This window comes from Falco rusticolus, chromosome 2, assembly GCF_015220075.1.
Source record: "Falco rusticolus isolate bFalRus1 chromosome 2, bFalRus1.pri, whole genome shotgun sequence".
Classification (NCBI taxonomy): Eukaryota; Metazoa; Chordata; class Aves; order Falconiformes; family Falconidae; genus Falco; species Falco rusticolus.
Genome location: NC_051188.1, coordinates 7,028,362 through 7,053,558, shown reverse-complemented (window position 1 = coordinate 7,053,558; position 25,197 = coordinate 7,028,362). Strand labels below are relative to the sequence as shown.

The 25,197-nt window shown below is 43.6% G+C and overlaps 1 protein-coding gene across 1 annotated transcript in view; it reads right to left on the bottom strand.

Moving 5' to 3' along the window:
- Window positions 1–15,037, bottom strand: part of SYTL2 (synaptotagmin like 2) — a 61,921-nt gene extending 46,884 nt beyond the window's left edge. The window contains exon 1 of the mRNA XM_037377544.1: window positions 14,974–15,037. The gene's annotated coding sequence lies outside the window, so the exon portion shown is untranslated. The remainder of the gene's footprint in view (window positions 1–14,973) is intronic.
- Window positions 15,038–25,197: the final 10,160 nt, after the last annotated feature.

Sequence of the window (25,197 nt, the reverse complement as noted above, 5' to 3'; positions counted from 1 at the left end):
GCTGTAAGCTGCTGGATGGAGTCACAACTGCTACGTTGTTCTGACTAGTTACCTCGAGATCAAGAGGAAGGGAACCATCTGAGTAATTTCCCTTTCCTTTGGGTGAGCCCTTGCTTTGAGAAGGAAAGTCAGGGTATCTGTGGTCGTCATGGGTTGCAATACAACTTAATTTACAAGATATAAGTGTAATTTTTACTCACATTTTACCTACCACTAATAGTGCATAATTTTGTCAGGAATATGAACCCATGTAGGCCCAATCACTGTCCTACAGAACAAATGTGAAATGATTTCTGCATAACCATCTTCAGCATGTGGAATTAGAAGTCATGTGGTAACATGAACCCCACGGATTTATCCAAACCAAACTGCATTTACAAGCAGCAATTTAAAATAATGTTTTGCTTCTGGTTTATAGGCCATGGTTCCAGAGGACTATTTACTTACAAGGCAATCCCAATTGTCAAAGACAAAACCCTTTTCTTCAAAAATCCCTCAGAGGAATTAACGGGGAGGGGGTGGGGAGTCAGCTGTATCTAGAGTCAAGCCTTTTAGTGCCTCAGGGTTACAGCATCATAGATGTAATGAAGCCAGAGAAAATTAACTAAATAGCTTGAATTTAACTTAAGACTCAAAGCAACCCTAGCGACAAACCCAGTGAGAGACAGAAGAGAAGCAGATGTTATTTGAGGTGTCTCTTTACTAGGCAGCTACCATCACAGCCCTGCAGGTTTGTGTGCACGTCTGCCTGAGGCCCTTGCAGCCCAATGCTGCCATGCAGCACAGGATGCTGACACCATATTGACAGCAATAAAATCATGCAACAAGTCATTATGCTTGCTTTCCTGGCCACAGTGTTCAACCACGAGATTAAAACAAGATACTGGGACTGGCACTACTCAAAGGGAAACTTCATTTCTAAAGATAACAGCATTTCTTACAGCTGTGGAAAGCAGCTGCAGCCAGGTTGATTATCCCCCCAACAGCCCCAATGCCCAACAGCCTTCTTGCATGTGGTTATGTTTGGCTGCCATATTTGTCTTCTCCATGATTCTCATTGTGATTTTGTTCCATAAGGTTGATATAACAGTATCCTAAACAACCTCCCATCTGTAGCTTTATTTATATTTAGAAAACTACAGTTTTATAATTAGGCATAAGTCAAAAGTGTTTACTATAGGGTCACCAACAAGCGTAATCCTAAATTTGCTGAGGATCTACAACAGCACTCTTCCAGCTTACGAACAGTATGATATCTGTTTTGATTATCATGCAGACACTTTTCACACCACCCCATATAACATCCAGCATCCACAGCACTTATCCAAAGCCCTGGATGCTGACTGAACAGCATGTGCACAGCTGCCAACAGGCATAGAAACTTATGCTGTAATCACAAAACCTGGACAGCTGTGAACTAGCATTATCAAGGATTTTTCTTGTAAATTGGGCAAGTCTCTTGCCTCGGATCAATCAAGATTGTGAGAAAGCTGTTGTAGGCATGGTATCTTACCATGTCTTTGTCTTTATAATTAAAGAAGGTTGAGGAAAGAAGTGTTATATTGTCTATTAGATTCATTTAAAAATCTGTAAGAAATAGTTGGACAGCATTTACAAAACAAGTTGCAAGCCTCACAGTGTCTCACAGCATTCAAATTAATAAAACAGCAGAGGAACTTCAGTTCTTCCCAACTGAGCAACAGTTTGCAAGGGCTGAGCTGTGACAGGCTGTGACAGCTCACAGCAAGCTGTGCTGCTACTGAACTTCCCAGCTACCCTCACTCTGTAGAGCAGTTTCTGCAACTAAGGTTGCACTCCCACTTTGTTTTCCATCAGGTGCAAGACACCACCTACCCTGGTAGGCTCTTAATCATTATTTTTTTTCCACCTGTCGATACCATACAACATGGCTCCACAGTTCACAAAGCTGTGTTTTGCCAAGTTTAACATACCACATCTAAATGAGGCGCATTCCCCTCCCAGTGCTTCAGAGAATCCTACATGAATTCTGATCCACTTGCACTCATCAACTGTATTCAGATCCACATGGCATCATATTAGTTGGTTTTGCTCCCACCCTAGGTTATGATAAAGAGCTTCCCCAGTCCTGAGTAGTGCAGCTGAGACCCTTCAGGTGCCTTTACAAAACTAAAAACATAATGTTTCAGCTAAAGCATGTCTGTACCTGAAAAACTGGCCTCTGATCTCACTGGATAAACAGCTGAGAAAACTAGCAATAATCAGTTGGGGTTCCCACCCACCCCCTTAATGTGTATCATCCATATAGTGCAAATTGTATCACATATCACTATGATAAGAAATCTCTAGCTGCTGGAACCATGCCAGTCACAAACAAACCAGAGCAGCTTTTAGTCTTCTGCATAACTAAGAAAAAAACTCTTTCGGTGTGTGGTGTACTCTGCCAGCATCATGAGACCCAGTAATACAAACTGCTGCCAGGCTAGCTTTCTGCAAAAGATTGTTAGCACTGATTCCAAGCACAGACTGTAAAAACTGCTGGCTTTAAGTATACCACCTGTTATAAAACCTAAGGCTAATTAAAAAAAAATTTAAAAAGTAAAAATAGTCAATGCCTTCCTCCACTTCAAGGCACCCACTATTACCACCCCAAGCTCAATTCTTTTGATTTCTTTTTTGGCAATTTTTTTCTCTTAAAAGCCCCTACACATGCCAAAAAACTGAGAGGTCACAACAGTTAGTTTGGTGTCACTGCAAGTTCAATGGGAAGTTTTCCTTTGCCAGGAAAGTTTTCAGACCTAAATTTGAAATAAGACTGAAAGATCCACATCAGACTGATTAAATCACAGAAATTGATAGAAATACCATGTTGACTGATTTCTGGAGAAAGGCTGTCGTGCTATAGACTAACATTTGTGAGTCTTGGGATATTTGGCATGAATTTTTCTTTAAACCTTAAATTCAAGTGAAACCACACCAAAAAAAATCTTCCCTTTCATAGAAGACTTCTAATCCCTGTAATAAACAGGAATGTGAAATTATGTTTTATGGAACTCATGCCTGAAAGCTTCTGAGTTTTGGCAACAAAAGAAACAGAAAGACAACCCAAAGGGTAGTTTCACACACGCACTCTTAAGCATTTCACAAATTCCAAATGCTTTAGGCCAGACACTTATCCAAAAATTTTATCTTTAAAAATTTCTCAAAACCTCTCAGGCAGTTATACACCTTGATTCCATTAAGTAAGGCTTTACATTTTTCTAGAACACAAGTCATAACAGAAAGACAACCTTGTCCACAAACTTGTTTACTCTATAGAGGTAGGGGGCAAACAGCTTTCTATCTCCCAAGTATAAAAGAGGAATGTTTATTCAAATACTGCATTCCAAACATTATGAGAGATCACATTAAGAGGTACCACAACCGTGGTTTAGATTTTAAAGTTTTTACTCAGTGTATATCTATAGGGTGTAATGAGGAGAGGCAAGGAAGAGGTTGGAGTAGTTTGCATGGCTGACATTTAAGTTCATCAACAGGATCACAAAACAAACAGCAGAACCCCAGAGTCAGCTGTTCCATTCAAATCAACAAGATTTCCTTTTGCATGCAGAAACCTCATAATGTCCTAAATTTACATCGCAAAATTACTTTTCAAGTGCTCCTTGTACAGTAGACCTAAGCAGCTAGAGCTTTGCTCCAGAGAAACTGTCTCACAGCCAGTGCCTTTCTAACAAGAGGAAGAGGGTGACAGCAAATCCTACACTTTTGGCTGCTTTCGCACCCCTATTTGTGCCAGCTCCTTCAGTTAAACAATTACCCTGCAGGCCTGGCTGATCAGTGACTCCTCTGTGTACATCTCCATCCCCTAAAGCATTCAGTTCCAAGCAACCTATTGGCTCTTAAAAATGAGAGGGATTGGTTTTATGCATTTAAAGCTACACATTTTCCTAACTTCATTTCTCCACTGCTACAACATACCAGCACTAGCAACGAGGATGAGTTGGAGGTCCAGATATAAGGCAACAAGAAGCTGAGGAAGACAGATAAATGTAATTGTGTAATATAACAATTTGCATCTGCAGAAAAATTCTTTCTCAGAAGTAACTTAAGTTTGGCCTACACCCACTCTCAGGAAATAAAGGTTTGTTATTCTGAAGCAAGGAAGCCAAGAAGAACACTAAGAGCAAAAAGCTTTGCAGAATTGGCCCCTACCACCCTGAGAAGTCACATTAGGCAGTAACAATACCTCTGACCAAGCCCTGCAAGCTACAGCTTTGCAAAAACAACCACCAAACAAATCATCACACTCTCCTGAACAAACTTGATTCTCCACTGACATTTAAGCAGTACAGTCACAGTAATTCAGCACCACCCTAGGTTTAGAGAACATAATTTTTTTGTAAATACATGAGGCAAATCCCATGAAGGGAGAACAGCTAATTAAGCTAAATTCCAGTGTTGGCACAAGCAGAAATAGTTTAAGATGGTCATGAACATATTTGTGAGGAAGATCAGAGGATTACGGATTTCTGTTTGAGTAGTGGAGAAAGAAAAGCTATTACCTTCAAGAGGGGCTTAATTCATCATTCAAGAGCATTTTAAACATGGTTGCCTGCAACGGTAAGGATGTGAACAACTCAAGAAGCCCTGTTGTCATTTTATTTCCTGAAGGGGCAGCAGGGAATATATTATCCAGCAAGATATGCATATCTGTAGCCAATCCAGCTGCTCTTTCAAGAGGTGTTATCAGAACATTTTCAAAATTATAACAGCTAAGTGCACACAGCAGATCATATTACCAACAGGCTCAGAGATTAACTTAGAGTATTTGCCAACATGTATGTTTAGTCAGTGGGAGGTCGAGAAGTTCTTATCTAGCTAGTTGTGGAGAGCTGGTGGAACAGGGACCTTTGCAGAAGTGGGGGATATCTATAATAAGGCAACACTGAAGATGCTCTCACAAACACAGCAATGCTTCATTTTATTCCAGTAATAAACCGATGTGTTCTCCTGTGCAATGTTCCTTACAATACAGTTAAGGGAAAAAATCTACCTATCTGCAATTACAGGACCAGATAACCGCTCAAAACAGCCACAATGGGGAAAAAAGTTACAAACATGATACCTAACAAGCCTTGCTCACGCTTCACCTTTCCTCAATAGTACCAAAATGATCATTGTTGGTTTTAACCTGCAAAATGGTTGCAATCTTAAAATACTCTCACTGACAGCCTTATATAATGATCTTCAGCCAGCTGGAAGAGGAAGAAATGCTGCTAAAATAATACAAGCACTTGACAAAACGCCTGTTTTTCTCCAGGAACGTTTTGCTGGTCCACACGACTCTGCCTGCAATTTGATTTTACTCATGTTTGGTAAGGAGGCAAGACCTTCATCACTTTGAAGGCTATACAGGCAATTGTTCTGTTTTACACAAAATTTACTCTGAACAAGAGAGCAAAATGTTAATAAAAGAAAGAGGATAAAAGTTAACTAAAAATTGGAAAAGAAAAGAGTAAGTTGCTTTGGTTGTGGCCTAATCATGTATGGCAGCTTGCCTTTCTTTCACAGGGCTTGGATATTGGCAGCAGTGCCTAAGAATGTCAATCTCTATACCTGTTATGGTATACAATCATTAGGCCAGTGGTTTCAAGAGGATGTGGTCTCTGGAATAAAAGGCACGTAAATTAAAGAGAAGCCTCAGAGAAACACACCTAGATTTTTCTTTTCCTTGTGACCACTGTTTGTCAGACTAACTATAGATGCCCTACTATTTATTTCACATTACCATAAGTATAAAACTACTCAAGAAAAAAAAAAAAGAACTAAAGATTCCAGCAGGTCAATATCAATAACATCAGCAGATCTCATTACAAAATCTGATGTTCTTCAAATCCAGTTGTATTTCCTTGCACATCATACCATTGGCACTTTGTTGTGGTTAAATCCCAACAGGCATATCGCTTGAACTAATAACAGTTCTTTTGCGACAACTCCAGTCTTCTAGTAGCTAATTCTTTTAATCAAGAGTTACAGTAAAAAGATATTTTCTAAGGCTAAGGGACTTGAAATATAATAATGAAGGTGGCTCAGTCCTCTGGATGGCTGAAGGCAGAGCACTGCCTATTGTGTAAATTATTCCCACCTCCCTTTACTGAGGGACTAGACACCCCCCAAAAGCAGAAGTGGAGGGGCTCACAGGACTCAAGCTCCTGCTGTCACTTTCTCATTCTTCATGTCAGCATTGGCATTAGACCTACACAGGGTCCAGCTTAAGAGATTGTTTTTATGTCTTGTTTGAAAAGACTTTTAAGTAAAACACTAAAATGTTTAAGACAGGTCAGAGGCAAACTGATTACCCGGTGGGACCAAAGAATCATAAGTATGGTCAGGAGATTATCCGACACTTCTGCATTTAAGAGCTAGCTCTTTCTGAATATTTTCCCAACATAATTACAAGACAGATTCAAATCCTAGCAAGGAAGTTCCACAAGAAACAGCCATAAGATCATCTCCCCACAAAAGCCATTAAACTTACCATGCAAGTGATTAATTCCTTAAAAAGGTTTTGTTAAGATGTCAATGGCTTCCTTTCATTTTACAGGAAAGGAGTGCTCACCCTTTCTTTCTGGAGACTGGCCATCTTAAATGCACAGATTCAGTATGGAAGATAAAAGTGAGAATGGGCCAATAGCACTTCCATTCCCTTCTCATATACTTTTATTGCAGAGTGGGAAACACACCTGCTTTTCCTCTCAAATGCAGTGCCCCATAGAGAACATTTGCATAGAACCAGGAGCTGCTGGTTTTCTTCCTTTTCTTCCCTTGCACCACTCTTCCAAAAAATATATATATTCTAGTTTGAGGTTTGGCATTCCCTGCATCAGGCCAATGAGCATTGTTTCTTGATGCAAGTCAAACAAAAACATTTGTTATGTACTAGGAAGTTCTTAAAATAAAAGAGACAAACCAAAAATTATTTTAAAAGGCTAAAGTAGCAGAATTCCCCCAGGCAGACTGTGCTTTGAGTATGCTTCTCCCTCATTTAACTTAGGATTTCCTTCACTTAGATGCTTGTACATATAAGAAATCTGAAAGGAACTCCCCTGTCCCCCCCCAACAAAAATATGGTAACAAAAGGAGTATCTGCCTGGTTTATAATTTTCCCTGTGCTACTGGAATTTCAAAAAGGCAACTAACCCTACATTCCCCTCCTCTTTGCATTAAAAACCATCCCAGATTCTGTGAGCAGTTATAGCCCTCAGAAAATCACACAACTAGTGATTTACTTTGTTTTCTTCCTAATCAGGTGTTCATAAAGTCTTTCTTGTACTTGTAGGAATACATTAATTCCCTTGATATGGATGGTCGAAGAGCAGTGCTGTGGAATTGATAAAAATCCCCGCTGTAAAATTTATTGTTCTTGGTTTTACCAAATTCTAGCCTTAAGCAAATCAAAGTTGCAATGCCCCCAATGAAGATATTGTAGAGACTTCAGGGGAACTATCCCACCTCTACCATGCTTCCTTGCCTTCCTACCATTTAGGAAGTTCTTTTTAATTAGCACTCTGTTCTGAAGTTGAACCACTCAAGGATGGAAGTGTGCAGAACAGTGAGATTAACAAGTATTTCCTACCAGTGGCTACTGGGAAGTGACACACTTCCTGCATCTTGGTTAGATAATCTTTTCTGTATGAAAGCAAAGAACTGAGCTGCAGTTTACACAGTTACTGTGTAGCTCTGATTCTTTGCTAACACAGGCTTTCTATCTAACAAGAGGACTTTATTAAGAGGCTAGCAGCACTGATGCAAAGAAATTCATGTTACGAATAGCAAACACGGATTTGCATTCAAATACTTACGCTAACTTACTATGACTAATGCTCAACCTGCTGAGCTAATAATAAGACAGTTTGTAGAGCAGTTTCAGTCTTGGATGCCAACTGGAAGACTCATAAGTATACAGTTTCTGAAGAAACTTTGAAAAAGGTTTATTTCAAAGCCTGTCCACATGACTTCTCTGGTCATTTTTATCTCATTGTTACAGGAATCCATTAGTCAGTATCCATTGCATCCCTGTGACTCTAATTAAAGAGTCCCCACTCTCATTTGAGTCAAGGTGATGACCCAGTTGAGCAAGGGCAGCTACCATCATGGACAGACTGACTGTCCTCCACTTTGTTTGTAAAACTACAAACCCATGGGTTAATAGCTTGCCCCTTTTATGCATCCCTTTGATCTGCTCTAAAGCACTGTCACAGCACACTGCTCAGGTCACTGGTGGCAGCACATTTCCTCTGCAGGAGGGTACATAATCCAGCTTTGGGGCACATGTTGAACACAAAAATGTGAAATAAAATGGACAACATTTTACATCATCTTTGCCTCCCCTGAGGAAGGCCACTGATCTCAGCTTCACCAGAGCAGCTCTGCCTGTAGCCCAACACAAAACTGAGATCACACAATGTTAAAAAAGGCACTCCATCATTCTCAGACACAATTAACTGTATAAACAAGTAGCTGTGGGAAACAAAATCATCCCTTACTCACCTAAATCACTCCAATTTGTCACTGCAGCCCCCTACTTTTCAGTTAAACAGGGCTTGTAACTACAGCTCAGAGTATGTGCACAGAGAGCCAGTGAACAAAACAAGCCCTTTGGCCATCCTTTCTCATGAGATGACTGACTAACCGCTTGCCTTAGACACTCACTTGTGCAAGTTTTTAAGGCTAAAATTATCCACCTAATAATTGATGTAATCTGAAGGCTACTAAGAAAGCTTGCGTCAATTAATCCAGCCCTTGTTCCAGTAACTGAGGCACACACCTACCTGAAAACAGGGTTTCACACAGAATCCAATTACCAGCAGAAATCAGGTGCCAGAGGAATAAGAATACTCTTTTTGTATTTAAGCGTAATATATAAAAGGGTCCTACAGTTATAGAAACAATACATAAGCTAAACAGGAAGGTGGAAGAAAACGTACTTTGGCCACTTCCAGATAAGTTAAAAATCAAAATAGTTAAAAAAAGCTAACCTAAGGTCTGCAGATAGACTAGTCAGAATCATGTCTCTTCTCAGTCACTGTAATTAGTTTAACCTTTGCAATGAAGTTTTTATTTCAGAGTTACTATTGGGCTTTTTAATAGATGCATTAAAAAAAAAGCTTACTGTTGCTCCCTGTTAAGGGGGAAATCACTCATCTTCCCATGCATAACATTGTTTTAATGGATAGCCCCATCATATCAATATTTTTTCTCCTAGCAGGTTCATTCTGGCTCAGCTGAAACAGCAAGCAGCGGCAATCCTCCTTAATAGTGATATTAAATTGCAAGAATAACAGGAAGTCTATCAGCCATGAAACCTTCACTCATGAGATTGTTTGCACTGCTGGGCTGGGCTCAGTATAGGGGCCAGCTGTCTTTAATATCTTTATTGATGATCTGGATGAAGAGATTGAGTGCACCCTCAGTAACTTTGCAGATGACACCAAGTTGGGCAGAAGTACTGATCTGCTTGAGGGTAGGCAGGCTCTTCAGAGGGATCTGAACAGGCTGGATCCATGGGTCGAGGCCAACTGCATGAGGTTCAACAAGGCTCAGTGCCAGGTCCTGCGCTTGGGTCACAACAGCCCCACGCAGTGCTACAGGCTGGGGGAAGAGCAGCCGAGAAGCTGCCTGGCAGGAAAGGACCTGGGGTTGCTGGTTGACTGCTGGCAGCGAGCTCAGGTGGCAAAGGCCAAGCACATCCCAGCTTGTATCAGAAATAGTTTGGCCAGCAGGACTAGGGAAGTGACCATCCCCCTGTACTCAGCACTGGTAAGGCCACACTTTGAATACTGTGCTCAGTTTTGGGCCTCTCACTTCACAGGGGATGTAGACATGCTGGAGCATGTCCAGAGAAGGGCAATGGAGCTGGTGAAGGGTCTGGGCTACAAGTGTTATGAGGAGCAGCTGAGGGAACTGGAGGTGTTTAGTCTGGAGAGGAGGAGACTCAGGGGGGACCTTATTGCTCTCTCCAACTACCTGACAGGAGGCTGTGGGCAGGTGGGGGTCAGTCTCTTCTCCCAGATAACAAGCAACAGGACAAGAAGTTGCCTCAAGCTGCACCAGAGGAGGTTTAGATTGGATATTAGGAAAAAAAAAAATCTTCACCAAAAGGCTAGTGAAGCACTGGAACAGGCTGCCCAGGGAGGTGGTGGAATCACTGTCCCTGGAGGAATTTAAAAAAAAAAAAAATAATCACATAGATGCAGCACTTAGCAACATGGTTTGTTGATGGTTGGACCTGATGATTTCAAAGGTCTTTTCAACCTAAATGATTCTATGATTCAATATCATGCAAAACCCAGTCTTTTCCCCCAACAGGTACCACTCCAACTGAATACTTATGGCCAGATCCAAACAGAGCATTCAGTCACCAAAAACCAAGGTGCACTATGATGCAAGGAGCCTAAAAGGGCATGGTGAGAGCTGAACCCAGTCGCTACACAACTGTGAGGAGCACAGAACTGCTTCTGTAATAGCCTGCAGTAGTTCTGGATGAGGTGTGTTGTCAAATCACATGGGTGGGATTTGCCCTCTAAATGATGCTGAATAGCTCAGGGATAGGAAAGGAGCAGAAAATTGTGACTGAAATTGTTTCTCAGACACAGGTAGCAAAATCAGGAGTTCAGTTTGTGAGGCTGGAGTATGGAGTATATGCTTGTCCCTGAACAGGTATTCAGTTTTGCAGGAGTGGCTCATTCTTTAAGAGCATAGCTATGCAAGGTGTTTGCTCTGTCTTGCTCAATGACAGAGCACATACCCAGGAAGCAGCCAAACCAGAGCCCCCAAAAATCACTTAACCCAAGTGGATTCAAATTCACATCCCCTTCTTTACCAAAATATGACAGTCTGAAGGCTACACTTGGTTCACTTTTAACCCTCTCTAGGGCTGCACTACCAAGGATTGAACCACCCATCTCACAGAATGACTATTAAAGCAATGTCACAACAAGCAGAAGCAGGAAGCCAGGTCTACTTTCTCTCAGTCAGGCCACAACATCACAAATCAAGCTCGCTCTCTGTCTCGGCTTCCTTCCTTATCCAGCCAGCCCTGCATTCCTGGCCACACAACAGTCCAGTTCTAGTAGAGCAGAGGGAACAGGAGAGTAACCCGAGGGTATTAATTTTTTTAATCCAGGTCTTTTAATCTCCAGAGGAGTGCTGAATCACCATGAAAAAAGACAAGATTAATAGAATATACGTAACTTTCAAATTCAGCATGGTAAAAAAAAAAAAAAAGACCGTAACAGTTTTGTGTGGGCAGGACCAGAATAGAAGTCAAGGACTCACTACTTCTGGTAGTCTCATAAATTTCTGCCTGGGACTTACACACATACCTTTTGCTTATGGTGCCTGAAGCACAATTACACAGGATTTTTGGACCTCACCCTTAATTTTTCATAACTGATATTCTATTTCTAATGCTATTTTTGAATCACGTAAAGGCATTTAAAATTCAGTAGAGAAGAAAAGCATGGAGGTAGAATTTAACATCTAAAAAGCTGATGTCTAAAACTATTTTTAACCCAGGAGTTCTTGAACATGCTGATCCGCTTCTGGAGCTTTAGTTACATGGCTGAGATTATACAGTCTAACTGTAGTCTATGCAGCCTGTACAGAAGTACATCACTGCCAGTTTGTCAGAATCAGATATTGGGCAGGCAATTTCATATGGAATTTACTGACACTCAGTTTGATCCTTTGATAGAACAAAAGCATTAAGCCATGAGTTTAGGACATTGTTCTGCTAGTTACTCTGCAAATAAGCATCTCCTTTGTTCTTACCTTTATTTTTACTTATATACATGTATAAGCATTTATAGACATATAAATTTATTTATAGATACAGCCAAACAGAAACACAGGGTTTCCTTCACTTGGAGAGAGAAAGAAAAGAAAAATTCACTTTTAGAAAATTTATACTATAGAAGAAAAGGCATATAGCAAGACTGAGAAAAAAATTGTCAAGTTCATTAATTTGGTGTATATGCACAGGAAACTGAGAAGTATTCAAGTCAAAAATTGTCTGGCATTACCATCTAGATAAGAAGCTATAAAGTAAGAAGAGGAGAGAAGTATTCTTTTCCTCCCCCTCACACATCATATCTCTTCCCCACTGCTCTCAATGCAATAAACAGAGTCAAGTTACATATAGCAAGGAAACCTCATACCATGAAGTAAGAATCTAGTACAGCCAGTTGCTGTACCCAGGTGTATTGGAATGACTCTCTACCACAAGAATGAAGCATGAATAAGTCTGCTAACATCAGTTGTCACTCACTTTATGCCCAAATAAGCTAAAGAACAGAGTACAGGCATTGGAAGACCAAACTAACAAGCCTTCTTAAATTGACTTATGAGCAACCCAAATAAGCTGACTTTAAATGCAACAGATGATGGACTTTAAGCACCAGAAGGTTACCTACTGCTTTAGCAGTTACCTGCTAGTCAGCCAACCCGAGTGAAGAACACTTTCTGTGCAGAGAGGAAAAAAAAACCCACACAAAAAAACCTTTACTACAGCTCAAAAGAAGTCACTATCAAATAAAGACTGACTTCCACAGGACAGAACCATAACTTTTAATTAAAGAAAATAAAATTGAACTTTTTTTCCTACTGAGAGACTATGAATTACTTTTATGTTTCCTTGCAAATAATGTTTTATTAGAATTTTGTTTGAAGTCTGTTTTTTTCCTTTCTGTCATGAGCACAGGGAACAACACAAGGTAGAAAACAAGCAATTTGCTTGACTTCATCCCACTGTTTAAATACCTGGTTAAGCCTTTTTTCTAGATGCAACAGTTAAAGTCTCACCTTCTGTACAAGCATCAAAGTTTTTCCTCCAAGTACTAAATTGGAGCAGTACTCCCACCTGGGAAACTGGCAAGTGTCTCCTGCAGAATAATGGGAGTTTACTCCAGAAAAATCTATCTGTCCATGGTCACTACCCAGTGCTTCAGAGAAAAAACATTCACCTTTCCATCATTCATTTTTGGTGACAATGGAGATTTTTTTTCACTATGGCATCTTTGTCAGCATCGGTAAACAAGAACACAAAGACCTGTTTCAGTGAATTTTAAAAGTCTGACAGTGAAACCGATAATGCATTATTATGGGCTGCAAGAGATGCTGGAAGGAAATTTCTTTAACATGGGACAGGTCCAATGACAGCTTCAGAAAATTCAAGAACATGCCTTACAGCCAAAGCACAGGCCTGCTGCAGCAGTAAGGTGGAAACAGACCAAGCGAGATGTTTACTATTTCCTTGCCTTAAAACTAGACACAATCACACTAAAATATGGTAACAGTGTACAAGTATTTTGTAACACTGTAACATTATTAGTAGTATTTTATGATGCAGTTATACATAAATAACACAGCTGCAAGTGGACAGGGACTTGCAATACACTTGCCCAAATAGGGCACTGGAAAACCTGTGCCTATAGTGAAATCTGCAAGACCAAAGGATGTAGTGTGTGCAAGAAAGTCATCAGGTGAAATCAAAATAAAACTGCAGAACAAAGAGGAGATATATCTAATGAAACCAGAATAACCCTGCAAAATGAATATGAAAGATGCCTAGCAAAATTACAACAAGTCTTACTCCCCGAAATAATATGAACTATGTAAAAGGCAAATGAGACCATCCCCTTTTTTCCAGGGAGGCAGCAAGGAACATAAAACTCCAACAATAAGCAAGGAAGGAGGGTAATTTATGAAAATCACAAAACTCTTACTTTAATTTCAGCTTCTCTTGCCAAAGAGTTCTCAAACACTTTACTTTGACTTCAGCAACTGAGACCATCAAGAACTGTAGCCATCAGTTCCATGGCATTATATATTCCTAGGTTTACTAGCACTTACAGATGCAATTGTCAAGAACTGTTTGGGAAAGGTAGTGCTAATGACTGATGGTAATTAGGAACTAATGACTAGAAAGCCGTATATGAGTTTAGTAAAGTGTTTGATTCATCAGTTTTTTAAATACTCCATCACAGTGAGCTCCAATTCCCTGATATGTGTAAACACACATTTTGTTGCAACACTTTGCTTCTTTTATCAAAGAAAATCAAGTTTCTTTTCAGAGCACCCTGTCAAGCATGTTTTAAGTCCCCTTCCCTTACACGTTTGAGAAAGTTCAAAACTACTAGTCTTGCCTCTTGCCAGTCTGTCCCCAGATTTAAGCGACTTTTATTCTGCAACAGCAATCATGTAAACGGCTCCTGCTGACATAGGAAAAGCACAACCAAGTGCATTAGACTTCAGCAATTCTGCAATTTGTTCCTGAGACAGCATAGAAGATGCAATTCCTTTAGTGCTTTGAAATGAAAGTGCTGACTATTTACACAAAGGTCATTAACATCTCTCAACCGAGATCTAAGCGCCCTCCTTTGAATAAAAAGCGCCCTTTTATTAAAGCAGGCCTCTAGAGCGGCTGGGCGCGGGTAGGTTTGTACAGTTAGTCGGCTCTCACCGCCAGCCGGGAGCACCCCTCAGCAGCAGCGCGATGTCCCGGTGCACGGTCCCCCTCGCAGGGCAGGGGCTGCAGCTCTTCATACCCGCTCCCCGCCGTCGGTTGTAAGGAAAGTCGCTGACAGCGGCGCTTCCCCTCGGCCTGAACAAGTGGGGCTGGGCAGGGGAGCCACCTGCCAGCCCTCCCCCGTCCGCAGGCGAACGGGCCCTGCGAGCTTCCCCCAGCAGGAACACCGGAGCGGCTTGGAGCCAGGACTCCTCAGCTGCCAACAGACTCACCCTCACGCCGTTCCAGCACCGCAAGCACGGGTGGTTTATATTTTTGGCCTCTGAGTCACTCCATTAGCGAGGCACCCCCACCCCCCGAAACCCCTCAGGGCTGCCTCACCCCTCCCGCCGCCCCAGCGAGCCGGGGGCAGCACCCCGCCGCCGCCACCTCAGCCCCTCCGCCCGGCCACAGGCAGCGCCGGTTACCTGCCGCCGGCCGGCAGCCGCTGCCCCGCGCCACCTCCCCGCTTGTCTGAGGGGAAGGGAGGCGGCGGCGCGGGGAGAGGCAGCCCCTGCCCGCCGCCGCGGGGCCAATGGCGGCGGCGCGTCCCTCAGAGCGGGGCGGCTCCCCGCGGCCCGGGCCCGCCCCCCGCCGCCCCCGCGCGCCGGTTCGTGCCACCTGTGGCACCGGGAGGGTGCTCCGGGGCGGCGGGGCGGGTTTGCGCGGGAGCTGCTGAGGCAGAGGTAGGGGGGGGCAGGCTCGCTCCGCGGCGGGAGTGGCTGTTCCGCATCGGGTCCACGCAGGGAGTATCGGCTTGGCTTGGCTTGGCTTGGCTAGCAGCCTTGGGGGGAAACGATCAGTATTTTACTTTACCTGGCGATAGGCAACCTGAGAGGCGTGAGCGTAACGCCCTGTTTGCAGTAAAGATACAGGCAGCGATAGCAGAGGTTTCAGTCGTCTGTTTGTCCGGGAAGCCGCTGTAAGTGCTTTTCTGTTTAATTAGTGGCACGGAATGCACACGCCACCATTCATGGGATGTTTCAGCAGGACCTTCCCCTCGAAGCACCTCTCGCTCAGCAGCCAAGGCACCCAGGCGGTTTCTGAGGCTGGAGTCCCTCCGGGAGCAGGGTGACAGCACCGACCCGCTGGTGTGGTGGTTATTTTCCCGTTATGCGTGTTCCTCTCACAGCACTTGCTTTACATGTGAATCCATGTTGGGGGCAGCTGGAGGATCTCAGCCCCCGGACGGCCTGGGAGCAGGGCCTGCTGTGCTCCGCGGGCAGCCCGCCCGTTTGCTCTGGTCTCGCTCGCAGCTGCCTGGTTTTATGTGACTTTGCCCTTGTATCCCCAGCCTGAGTCCATTAGCTCCCCAGGGCTTAGACCATCAGCTCTGGCTTCCTGCTGTCAGTTCTTACGTTTCACTCAAACTTGGATCCAGTGAAACAACTTCATGCTTTTTAAAGGAAATTTAGTATACATGGTGCTGGTATGAAGGTTTGGTAAATTACATGTCTTTTCAATTTCATGTATTTTATATGTGGCTTTTCCTTCCTGATGACAAAATTAGGGACTAGAGCATGCTTTATGCACCATCCAGTAAAGTTCTGAGTTAATAAGCCTTTAATAAGGCTTCTGTTCAGTTCACAAGGATCGAAGCGAATTAGAGACCTTGTGAAAGCCTAGACCTCAGTTTCTCCCTCCAATAATTTTCATTCAAGCATCTCTCATCCATATATCCTGCATATTCATCTTAATGCAACATACTAAGCCGTATCTATTCAAACCCACACAGAACTCCTGTTCACTGCAGAACAGGGAACGTTCAGTATGTTCCTTAGAAATGGGGCCCTTTTGGCACTCTTGCTACATGGAACTTATTTTCTGTGGTATTAAATATCTCTTTTTTTTCCTCTCTCACAGCAGTCCTGAAGAATAAAGAAGGCAGGGGTAAAACAGCCTTTTGGAGACCAGACACACTGTTATCAGCTGGCAGATGTGGGTACACCTGGCCCTTGCTTGATGGAGCCAGAACTGATGGGCCTGGTGTACCCACTGCCGAAACCAATACCCTCTTTGATCAAGGACTTTGGACCCAAGCTTAGGGAAAAGCAGCTCCTTGCTGCTAGGAAGTTCCAGGTGCCAGGAGCCTCCAGCATGTGACAAGTGATGGCTGCAAAACTGAGTATGGGGTGTGTGCTGCGTCTGTTAAAATTACAGAATGGTCAGCGTTGAAAGAGACCTCTGGAGATCATCTAGTCCAACCACCTGCTAAAGCAGGTTGTGCAGAATTGTGTCCAGGCAAGTTCTGAATGTCTCTGGAGAAGGAGACCCCGCAGCCTTTCTGGGCAGCCTGTGCCAGTGTTTTGTCACCCTCAGGGTAAAGAAGCTTTTCCTCATATTCAGATGGAACTTGTTGTGTTGCAGTTTGTGCCTGTTGCTGCTTGTCCTGTGTCTGGGCACCACTGAAAAGTGCCTGGCCCCGTCCTCCTGACACTCGCCCTTGAGATGTTTGTAGGCATTGATGAGATCCCCCCTCAGCCATTTCTTCTCCAGGCTGAACAGCCCCAGCTCCCTCAGCCTTCCCTCATCAGGGAGATGCTCCGGTCCCCTCACTATCTTAGTAGCCTCTTCTGGCCCCTCCCCAGTAGCTCCCTGTCTCTGTGGAGCTGGGGAGCGCAGAACGGAACACAGTGAAATATGTATGTTCGCTCCTATTCACATTTAGTTTAGTGATTTGTTCTTGAGATGTATTCAAATGAAATCTGTGGAAATATGTATGCAAGGGCTGTCCCAGCTCAGACTGGTGGCCAGTTCATAGCTTGAGTGTTTGCAATAAAGGAGAAACTGAAAATACCTGAACAACCTGCATGGTAAAGACCCTCAGACGGAATCCTCAGTAACTTCAGATGGGAAAAGTCTACAACCAGTATACAGCCTGTCCCCACAGTGGCTCTGCACTGGTGTAGTAGATCTGAAGAATCTGGGTGTTTTTTGTAAGCATTGAGCAGGTGTTTTTCATGTGAATTGAGCCTGAACACTAAAGGTGACACCAAGAGAACAAAAACTAGTAATGAAAGGATGGGCCCTATGAACCCTCCTCTTTGTGTTCTCCGTACATTGCCACAGAGCTGTTAAGTTCTCAGCACAATCAAAAGATATAAGCATGTTTTTGATTGCAATGCAACACAAAGTGTTATGACATCTTCAGGAAACAAAAAACCCTGCAGATATCTTTATGTAGAGGTATTCCTGTCAGATGCAGAAAGTGGATCAGTTTTCTCCCTTCACCCCCTCATTCAACATGTCATTCTCCCTAGCCCCTATCCAAAGGAAAGAGGAAGTCATCCCATCTTCTCCCATTAACGGAAAAATAAATGCACGCTTCAGTTACAGAGCGGCAGGTATTAGGTTGAAAAGATAGTAACTTTCAGCAAAGCAAATCCACTGGATGCTGCTTTCCTTGCCCCAGCTTCATCCAGACAAAATCTCAGTCTCCTCTGAACACTCGGCTGCTCCCTGATGTGAATTAACATGAATCACAGCTAACTCAGATGCTGCTGATTCCAGTGCTGTAGTGATATTTCCCTGGCTGGTGGCTTTGACTGCATCGCTCCTTGCTTTGCATCCTTCATTTCGTTCCTGGGTCCCAAGGTTTGATTTTTTTTTTTGTTGTTTGGTTTTTTCTCCCTTTAAAACCTTCTGCACTGTTAGGTTACATGATACAAGACTCTTTTCCACACACACGAAGGAAGGCAGAGGAACAACAATGGGTGGAGGAGCCCAAGAAATACCCTGCCTGGCAGTTCCCAAGGCCATCACAGGAGCTATCAGCCCATCAAAGATCTCCACAGACAGGAAGGAGCATGGAGGCACAAGGGCAGGTGGGGGAGCCCAAGTAACCCCTTCAGAGACACAGCCCCTCCCCAGTCTGTCCCTGGGTGCCTCAGTACCTCACTGCCTGGGGGGGGGGGGGGGGGGGGGCGGTGGGAACGGAACGGACATGATGTAGGATGCAAGCAAAGAGGATTTTCGGATTGCACAAGACCTACTATGGGATATTCAGGGCACGAGTCAAAGGTGTGGAAAAAAGAGGGATAAAGGTGGTTTGGAGAGGAACAAGCATGGGAAAACACAGATAAGGGGAGAAAAGGGGCCAGTCACATCTAAACAGGACTGGTCAGTGTACTTGTCTGCCCATGTCCTGCACCTGCTGAGCATTGTCCTGTCTTTTATTAAATGCCATTTCTACCTTTTTTTTAAATTATTTTGGAAGAGGGGGATGAGTAGCTTTCTATTCTGCGTGCTGCTGTGTGTAGGGGGGGTACTACTTCTGACCTCCTTTCTGAGTCATGTCACATGGGAGAGGCAAATCCTCTGTCATCTTACCAACAGAAGGCATTTCTTTACAACTTTAAAAACTAAGTCTTCAAAAATATTTTTTTAAATTATTAAAAAATATTTTAAAATGTAACAAGAAAATGTACACTGAAGGTGTAAACTGTGAAAGGAAACTGTGTAGGTAAATTAGCTGTATATGCTGCTGTCTGTGGTAAGAAAGAGATTGTCTTGATAACAATGATCATGAAAGGGATGGCTTTAACAAGCAAATGTGCACAAATAGGGCCTGATCATTTTCCTGCTCTTTTGCTCCAAGACAAACCAAACTTAAGTCCTGCTGCCGCTGACCAGGGCAACTTTATATTTGCACTATTATGCAGCTTTGCTAGCGATTGCCCTCAAATGCCCAGTTAAGGAAAAGACATGAAGCCCTCACCTGCTGTTTGATGAGTACTAGGAAGTGAGAAGGATTCTATGAATAGCTGCCGCTTTCCTCAAAGACTGATCAAGATAGTTTCTGCTTTGCAATTGATGAGAAATACTGTCTCATGTTAAATTAGATAGTCCTTTGTCAATAAACTCTTGATACTAGGTGCTTTCTGGTCCTTTCCATACGTAGTTTTAGGCTGTGACAATTGTTCTGTATGTGCACGTATCTGTAAAAAGAATAACTTGCTATTTTAAACTTGATCAGAACACAGAGCCCAAACAAGTTGCATTTAATAGTGATGTACAAAAAATGGGTCTGGCACTTTGCATGGAAACTTCCAATCTCACCATGGCTTTACCCTCTCTTATCAGATTTCCAAAGTTAAAAATAAAACAAAACATGGAAGAAAAAAAAAGTTTAAAGAAACATGAGAACTTCTCTTCCAATTGTCAAGTCAGTGGGACAGCTCAGTAGGAAACTCAGCATTAGGGATGGAGTCAGAATAGGACCCAGCTCTCTGGAGTGAGCTTTTCTTTCAGCAGCACTTTCTGCAACCCATCTTAGAAGGTCACTGAGAAGGAAACGGTGTTATCTGCATTGCTACTTTTTGGTGCAACCTGTGTTTTCTGGGTTTCTTTCCCTCAGGGTGCAAGTCTGAGAATTTTGGAAAAAAGTGCCCCAAAAGAGTGAAGGTTTCTCCTGCCGTCCTAGAGGTTGTTCACAAAAGGTTTAGATTAATTTCTCTAGTTACTTAATTAAGCAACCCCTCAAATGGCCCTTTTGTCAATATTGATATTTATTGAAAGCAGCAGGATTTGCCGGCTCAAAACTAGCTCTAACAATACTGTGTTGTCTTACATTCTTTATTGTGATGGACATTTTGTCAGTGGAATGTAGGGCTTCTAGAGTTATATGCTCTGTTTCTGCCTTACTCCTAGATCCCATACCTTTCAGAGCCCTTCCCAGGTCCTATGTATACCTCCTCAGACTCTCAATGAGCTTTCTATATGGCTCAGGAGAAGCACGTGAGAGAAGAACACCTTCTTGGGCCATCCTTCCTTCAATATAACTAGAGCTGTTTGTTTCTCCACCAGGAACAGCCCATCACTTTCACTCCATCTCAGGCTTTGCAGAAGAGCAGGTTTTAATAAGAGCAGAATAGGACTTCCAATGCTTACCAGAGGATTCAAACATCTCTTGGATATTTTGCAACAAAAGGAACAGGGATTTTCCTTCCCTTCTCAAATTTTCCCCAGGGTCTTCTTGGGCAAGCCCCCACTGAGGGTTAGGTCACATAAAAAACAGAGTTGGAAGTCCCAGAAGTGGTCCAAGGCTGCACTTCCAGAGGAAGGCTTGCCAAGAGACCCTGGGCCCCAGAGAAGCACCCCTAGGTTCTGTTCAACACGCAATGCTTTTTTCTTCTCTGCTGATTGCACTGGCTCTAGTGGTAACATAGCCAGCCAATTCTTCGTGGCCTAGCTGCTATTTCCCTGCCTGTGTAGTCTTCCTATTCCTCACTTTCCTGTGGAAAATGCTTTTTGAGTATTTATTACTTGCTCTGAAGGCTTTGCAGGTCTGTTCAGTTGTCCTTCAGGACCTGAGCTGCTGCCTGCTGCACAGTAGGATGCTTGTCTTCCTGCAGTCAGTGGAGGGCTGAAGTGACAGAGGAAAATACATCAATGACCATGAAATCCCTGGTCAGAACAGTCATGCCTTACCTGGCTTCCCAAGCAGAGCAACACTTGAAAGCCTTCCCTGGGTTCAGTCTCATACCCAGGCTGAGGTTCAGGACAGGGCACCAGAGAGAAGAGGCAACACAGGACAGCAGAAGGTGGTGACTTCTTGCCTCAGTCAAGGAGACAATGTAAAAGAGGAGGGGCAATTTTAACCCACATGTCCTCAGAGGACTTGTACCCAGGTCTGTCAGCTGGGACATGTGGCCATATACATTGAAATTCTTTATGAAGAAGGAGGCCCATCATAGCCACCACAGCCTTGATGATGGCCTGGCTGAGCTGCAGATAGGGAAGGCAGAAGTTTGCTCCAACTGAATCTCACTGAACTCAGCATCCCCCAGACACAAGCTGCCGCTTTCCAAAAATAATTATTTCATAGAATCATAGACTAGTTTGGGTTGGAAGGGACCTTAAAGATCACCTAGTCCCAAGCCCCTGCCATGGGCAGGGACCTTCCACCAGCCCAGGCTGCTCCCAGCCCTGTCCAGCCTGGCCTTGAGCCCTGCCAGGGATGGGGCACCCACAGCTGCTCTGGGCAGCCTGGGCCAGCACCTTGCCACCCCCACAGTAAAGAATTTCTTTGTAATATCTAATCTAAATCTCCCCTCTTTCATCTTAAAGCCATTCCCCCTTGTCCTATCACTGCATGCCCTTGTAAAAATCTCCCTCCGGCTTCCTTGTAGGTGCCTTTAGGTGCTGGAAGTTGCTATAACATCTATAACGTCCTAGAGTCTTCTGTTCTCCAGGCTGAACAACCCCAGCTTTCTCAGCGTTATTCCTCTGGAGGAAATGGGCTTGCTGTTTTGTACCCACAGCCCTTCTGACTGAAAGGCCGCTGGGATTCAGCTGGTTGTCATCAGGAATTCTCCAGGCCCAGTTCCTGAGAAAGGAGGGAAGGTGGAATCCGCACACACAGCATTTCCATGCTCTTTAGCACCACCTTCCAGCTCCAGACGCTTTCATAGACAAGCTGCTTCCTCCCAAAGCTCTTTTGACCTGCCATCATAAAGCAGAAAGGCAGGTGAGCTCCAGCATCACAGCTGCTGCTGAAGGGCCAACAGAAGCAGCAACTCTCCACCACTTCTTCAGAGTCCAGACAGTCTACGACCACATAGCAGAACAAAGTTTAAATCTTGTCACAAAACTCATCTTCTGCCATTTGAGGGAAGGAACCTTTTTCCCAGTCTTGGAACTCAAGATTTATACCTTTTGATCACCTTTCCAGAACTGTATCAAAAAAAGCTGGGGAAAAAAGTCCTATGTAAAGTATGTACCAGTGAGAATATCTTGGTTTACCACCCAGATCTGTCTTAAATGGCAGTCCCATGCTCATCAGCATTAAGTTCTGGATTCAGGGGCAGATGTGAGATCTTTTACAATGCCTTCCTTCAAGCGTTCAGCTATTTCTCTTCCCCATCTTCTCTTCCTCGTTCCCTTTAGGTAACTCCTGTATGTTGCAGCACTCTCCAGACTATCAAGCTGCAACAAGGTCTTTCACCACCTCATATCAGCATACTCTTCATACAGTCCCTCTGCTGCCTTCTCCTTGTCTCACCTGATCCAGGGCATGTGTTCTCTCTCCTCTTTCTTTTTCCTCTCCTCTTGTTCCTCGGCTGTTCTCTCTTCATTGGCTCTCAACCACTTAACCAGCCACAGCTGCACCTTGTCTACATCAGCCAACCCACCGCCCCTGAAGCCAGCCCACAGCTGTATATTATCAATGCTACTTAACCCAGCTTCATTCCTCTACTCTTCTCACCCCCCTTTTTAAAATGTTGTTAACAATCATTACAACCTTTTTACAAATATTTTTCATACAGTCCTCTAACTCCTCTAGAAATCCCCCCCCCCTTTTTTTTTAACATTTCATACCTCATGTTTTAAACAACCATCACACACTTTTTACAAATAAACTTTTCATACGGTTCGGACAACTTGTCCCTGAACTCATACTCATATTCCTTCTTTACTTTTATCTTGGGCTTTTCATCTTCTGCAGGTTGATCACCTTTCTTCTTATCTGCTTTCTTAGCATCTGGGATTTTGATTTCTTCAGAAGGGGATTCTGATGAACTTAGAGTGCCTTGTCCTTTTGCCTCTTGGATCATACTGGACAGTAACCCGAGTGAGCTTTCAGCAGCTGCAGGTCTAGAATATAGCACTAACATCATTCTGTGTCCTGAAAAAATTCTTAACCTCTTTGGGGTCGCCCATTTCTTCTTCAGCTGGAGACACCTTCAATGAGCACATAAACACCAGCAAGAATACCACCAGGCCGAGCAGCAGCAGCAATGGCAGGAGCTGCTCCCAGCAATGCGCTGCTCCCATGCCTTCCCCTGACACAGCCATCACCACTGTCTAGCCAGATCCATTCTGGACCCGCCGCTGCTGCAGGCTGCTGCCACGTCTGGCTGGGTACTCCACCACTATCACCCATTACCCTCAGTCCCTTAAATCCACAGCAGTCAGGCTTCCTTCTCTTTAATCCCAGTGGCTCACCTTTACTGGTGCCTGATCCAGATCCCCAGGCTCTTCCAACCTATCTCAATGTGATCTGGATCGCAGGCTATCCCCACCTGTCTCCGCTACTTTGGGCACCATCATCACTGTTCAAAGCTTCAAACACCTCCCAGCACAGCCATCACCGCTCATTACACCCAGTCTCATAATCTGAAGGGGCTCACATGGGGCACCAATTGTCACAGCACTCTCCAGACTATCAAGCTGCAACAAGGTCTTTCACCACCTCATACCAGCATACTCTTCATACAGTCCCTCTGCTGCCTTCTCCTCACCTCACCCAGGGCACGCTCTCTCTTCATTGGCTCTCAACCACTTAATTTAACCAGCCACAGCTGCACCTTGTCTACACCAGCCAAACCGCCGCCCCTGAAGCCAACCCACAGTTGTATATTATCAATGCTAATTAACCCAGCTTCATTCCTCTACGCCTTTATACATATATTTTCTTTGTATGTTATATATATTGCATACATCATAAATATTGGTTCCTGATGACCATTAAAGGACAAATGTCTCACTCATTTTCAAGGGCAAGAAGGATCCAGGGAACTATCCAGAGCAGTCAGCCTAAACTCAGGCTTCAGGAAGATTATGAAGCAGATCTTCCTAGCACCCATGTTCGAGGTTGTTAACAGAGGGGCAAAGAAGAGCTGAAAGCACTGCCTGATCCTGGCAATGCTGTTAACCTGCAAAACAGGGACTCAAACTTACCATAATATTGTCTCTTTCTGCATGTAAGGCAAGACTTCCTAAAAGATCTAAGTAGTGTCTGCCCATGCAAATAGAAAAAGGCAAGGGGCACCCCTTGTCAAGTTTAAGCAAAGTTACTTTTTGGAATAGTGAGATTTAAATAAGTTCAAGTTAAAGGTCTTGTGCTACAAAGTACAAAGGTCAAGGCTGTGTTTATCCTTGCCAGCTGATTTAAGATGCTGTTCTTTCTTTTTCTGTCTTCTACTCAATGGCTTATGTGTCAGCTAGCTGCTGTGTCCTAATAACGTAATTAAATCCATAATATACAAGAAGGAAATGAAAAGTCACTAGTTTTTTTATGACTAGGGGTTGTTGGGGTTTTTTTGTGTGTAATTGTTTCTTTCTTTGCTTTCTCATCTGAAGTTATATGGGGCCACTGAATGAACATAAACAATTCCTATTGTCTTCAATATAGATGCATTGCAAATTACAATCTCTGTCTATAGAAAGCGTTTTGTTCTTGCTTTAATGGATACGCCTTAATTACAGGGACTGCTGTATTATGTCAAACAGGACTTGTCATAGGATAAGATACTCCTCCACAGGACTGGCCACAATCTGAACAAAGTAGGTAAACATGAATTTTGACCAAGAATGAGGACAAAGGCATTTTAGTGATTCACAGATCTATTTCAGTGGTAAAGTATGGCTTCAGGGGTTATGTGGCTCAGGCACTGATGTCCTGTGAGAGACAATGTACAGAGCCCATCCAAAACCAATGGAGGTCCACTGGCCAGCAAGAGAGAAGCAGAAGTAATTCTGGACCAGCCTCCAACCCTTCTTTCCATCTTCTTCTGCCCTGTCCCCACTGCTGGGGCATGGCTTTTTGCACAACACTCATGTATGAGGCAAAGGGAGTTACAGGCAGTAGTGTATGGTCTATTACCAGGGTGGAGGAGCTTGCTCTGTCCCAATACCTTGGGTGGTTTAGG